This window comes from Camellia sinensis, chromosome 2 (assembly GCF_055761805.1).
Source record: "Camellia sinensis isolate YWXY chromosome 2, ASM5576180v1, whole genome shotgun sequence".
NCBI classification, from domain to species: Eukaryota; Viridiplantae; Streptophyta; class Magnoliopsida; order Ericales; family Theaceae; genus Camellia; species Camellia sinensis.
This window is the reverse complement of record NC_138962.1, coordinates 33,285,653-33,290,257: the sequence shown is the minus strand read 5'-3', so window position 1 is coordinate 33,290,257 and position 4,605 is coordinate 33,285,653.

Below are 4,605 nucleotides of genomic sequence, written 5' to 3'. Positions count from 1 at the left end.
GATTTTTTTTTGGTCATTTTGTGATTTTTTAGCCCAATGAGTTTACCAAACGATCCTTGATTGTTTATCATTTATGATTATTTATAAAGAAACATGATAATTTGACATTTATTTTGAATTTTAAAATTTTAAAATATTTACTTTCAAATTGAAAAAAACTAAAAAAAAAAATTATGTGCAAAAAAAACTTTTTTTTTTGAAAAAATTGAAGTATTTTTTTGTACAAAACTTAAAATTTTGTGTCTATAAAGGAGTATGATGATGAAACATTCATGTGCAAAACCGAAAAAAAAATAAAAAATAAAAATGAAAAAATTGTTAATGTTCTCAATTTTAAAACTGAAAAAACTGATAATGTTTTCGATTTTATGGATAGTTGAATAAAACCAATAAATAGAAAGGTAAAAACGTTTAATCTCATGTTTTTTTTTATTATTATTATCAGTTAGTGAAATAATTATCTGGAAAATTATTATGCAAAATTAGTAATATTCTTAACTTTAAAATTTGAGAAAAACTGATAATATACTCAATTTTACTAAAGATGACTTATTGGTTCAAAAAAATTTAGATAGGATATAAGCTACCATAACATTTGTAAATAAGACTTTAAGTAATTAACACAATTTTTTTTTATTTTCCAATTTCTTTTTAGTCAATAAAACCTTAACTTCTTTCTGTTTGAATGCATTGGTTTATAAATAGATTAAGTCTTCGTTTGAGATGTAAGTTAGCTTTTTAATTTTTTTGGCTATTTTAGTCTGGGGCTAAAAAGCCTTGTTTGTGATGTATTTTTTTGACTTTCTGAGAGAAAAAATAAAATAATTATGATTTAAATGTAACGTTTTATTTTATTAATTTTTTTACCTATTTTATTTTTTTATGACTATTTTAACCTAGGAAAATGTTTGAGGGCCCGAAATACCTGGCTCGAATGCCCCGAATGCCCAAAACGACGTCGTTTTGGGCATTCCGTTTTTTTTTTTTTTTTTTTCTTTTTTTTCCGCCATTTTCGACCTCTGCATTTGCAGAGGAAGAAAGAGAAAGAGAGGGAGAGGGAGAGGGAGAGAAAGAGAGAGAGAGGTCGCGTCGCCTGCGTCGCCTCCGGCCGCCGATCGCGTTGCCTTCTCCGATCGCGTCGCCTCCAGCCGCCGATCGCGTTGCCTTCTCCGATCGCGTCGGCCACCGCCGATCGCGTCCTCGCCTCAGTCCCTCCTCCTCCATTTTTTAGGCCCCCTCCAGTCCTTCCCCCCCCTCCCCCTCCCCCTCCCCCTCCTTCCCTTCTTCTTCTTCCTCCTTCTTCTCAAATTCGAGCCAAATTGGCTCGAAAAGGTTTCGGGCTCTGTAGCAGAGCCGTTTAACCTAAACCCATTAGGCCAAACGAAGCCTAAAAAATCAAGCCATTGGTCATCTTGGGCTCTACAAAGGTTGAGCACTTAAAAAAATGCCTTTGAAGGCTGGACCTTAATCAATCTGTTTTACTTTTTGACTGGGCCGTCCAAAAAAGGTAAAGAATGAGTAATTTCCATAAAGAAAATGATTACATTGACATAACTTTTATACATAAATTTTATTCAGAGTAATGTGATAGTAATATTTTAAAATTATGAATCAAAATGATCAATGTTTTGATCTGAAACTAAATATAGAGCAAGGAAGACAACAATAGAATTTTATTTTTGTATATAGTATTACTCTTTTTAGTTAAGATTGACATGCAATGTTAAATTCATAAGGTTGCAAAATCAACCTATTCCCACCAGGTGATTATTCAGTACTCCCGGAATACGAACACGTGATACTCTATATGGTTTTGATTAGTGGAGAGATACAAGGGCCTACGATTTATGTTGGGGATGGGAGAACAACATCAAATTAAATAATTAGTGATTGGTTTGAAATATAAATACGTGATGCTCCGGGAGTATTGAATAATTTTCCCTTCCGACCTTGCTTTTGCCATCTCCCCAATTTGCGCCAAGGTTAGGGCACTACACACCCATCCCCCGGCCCAGTCCTGTTGCAATTCCTAAATGCTTGGGTAAATAAATTTCAATGTTTTGGATACCCAATAATGTGTGACCAATAATTTTTTCACCTTTTATGTATTTGTTTTTGTGTGTATGAAGAGGTGGAGCCACATTGAGACCAGGGGATCATATGCCCCTTGAGTTTCTCATATTTATACTACTTCCCGTGTGTATGAAATTTTTATCTTATTTGTTCTTCATAAAATTATAATAGTACGCCTTAAATCATATAAAATTCTTTTGTATTTTAAAATTTTTAAAACTGCTCTATTATATTTTTTTTGGTCATTTTTTTATACTTTAAACTGAAAAGATAATGGTAAGAATTAAATTAATTGAACATTTATTTCTTATTTTGAGATTTGTTTAGTTGATTGTTTTTCTTCATTGTGGGAGTTTTTATTGAGTTGATAGTGTTGAATTTGTTAATTGGGTTGTTGATTGTGGCTTTCTAGACTATATTGATGTAATTATCATAATAATTATAATATTGAATCTCAACAACGGACCAAAAAAAAAAAAACGTATAAATTTAATAGTATTTTGTTGTTTATTGTGGATCTTTTTTTTCTTTTCAATGATGTGAGTAATATGTGCTTTCCCTATATTGAATTTCTGACTCTACCACTATATATATGTGTCTGGTTAAAATGATTCTTCATAAAAATTAAAAGAGTTTATTACGAGTGTTACTTCTAACATATAGCGATAATTTATAGAAAATGCAAGGGATAACAAAAATGAAATGAACCAAGTGCCTTGTTATTTCTCATATTAACCATCAAATTTGAGCAGTAACTCACCTCTCGATAGTAGTGCTTAATCCTGATTATTCCTAATTTTTTCATAAAAAATAAGCAATCAAGAATGATGTTACTGAATTTAGAAGAGTGTTGAGGCTTGACCAGGTGGATCTTATACAAATACTAAAATTTGATATCAAAAATTAGTAAAGATATCATTTAAAAGCCATCTTTCAGTTTTTAATCCATTTTGAGTTACATCATTTATTACATTTTTTTACACTTTTTTTTTAAAAAAACAAGTTAAAAAAAAAATCAAAAGTTAACTTTTAACCAATTTTCAAAATAACCCTAACGTTGTGTTTGGTTGGGGGATTTGGGGAAGGATTTGAAAAGGAAAAAGGAAAAATGTGTGTGAAACTAAGTGAAACATAAGTATACTTCATTTACATTTTACCTACCTTTTTTATTTCTCTTTCTCACTCCCTCCTTAAATTCCCCAAACAAACACATGATAAGTATACAAATTGCATGGTTCCTATTCACCACCGACGCAATATCACATTGTTTTTTAATAAGTTGGAGTAGTAGATATACTGTCTCTATTGAAGATTTTTGAAACCAAAGTAAGATGAGGTAGGCTATCTTTTTCAAGGACAGCATCTTTGTCTCTCCTAGTTGAGAGGGTGCTTCTAATAGCCATGTAACTTGGGACAACGTGGCCCAACAAAAACATTCAGAACCAACCCTACTCGAATTTCCAGTTTTGGGATTTAATCATCACTTTGTTTTTTGTTTTGGTATAATGTTCAATAAATTAAAGTAACAGCGAAAATCAAATGCATCATACCACTAATACAAAAACTTTTAAATGAGAAAGAGAAATCTTGAACAAATATTAAAAAAATATTTTTAATTCATATGCAGATAGAAATATTCAAACTTGCCTGGTCTTTTGATGTTAGCTCATAAATTTCAACCTGCTCCAACAACCGTAGTGGTAGCACCAAGTTATAAAGATTGGAGTCAACCGACAAATTAGTCAATCAAAAATAATTAAGAAGTTATTTGCAATAGTATTAATCTTTGACAAACGAGAAATATGAGTGAACGTGATTGTTATTTTTTATTTTAACCTTAGCTTACCCTTTTGGATTAGGTTTGATTTCGTTTGACTATCACAGCTGAAACCAAAAAAAGCAAAAACGATAAAATAAATTAAATAAGTTAATAAGACAAAATATCACATCTAAATCATAATCGTTTCATTTTTATTTTTATGAGAGTCAAAAAGTTTTTGCTAAACGAACTTTTTAATCCCAAGTTAAAAAAATCTCAATTCTAAAAAGCTAACTAAAAAAGTTTTTGCTAATAGAGAAAAAATAAAATGATTATGGTTTAAATGTGACATTTTATCTTATTGATTTATTTAATTTATTTAATTTTATATATTTTTTAAACCTTATTTGAGATAACCAAACGAAGCCTAAAAATCTCATGCTTACAAGTCGAGCATGGTTAATGCCAGGTACAACTCGGATTGAGTTTGAAGAGGCCTTAAGCTTGACGCAGTCGGAAGTATTGATATAAATGGAAGACCCAGTTCCATTGGACCATTCAACTCGGCTTGTGGGGGGCATGATGAGTCCCACTTTGAAGATATATTTTGTTTGTTTTTTTTGGTATTCATAAAAAGAATTAAATCAATTCAATAATTATAATTTTATAATTTTGTTGTCTTTGTATTCATGAAAATAAATAACAAACATGATTTTTAAAATATATTATTATTATTATTATTAAATTTTTTTTAAGACTAGATGATAAAATAA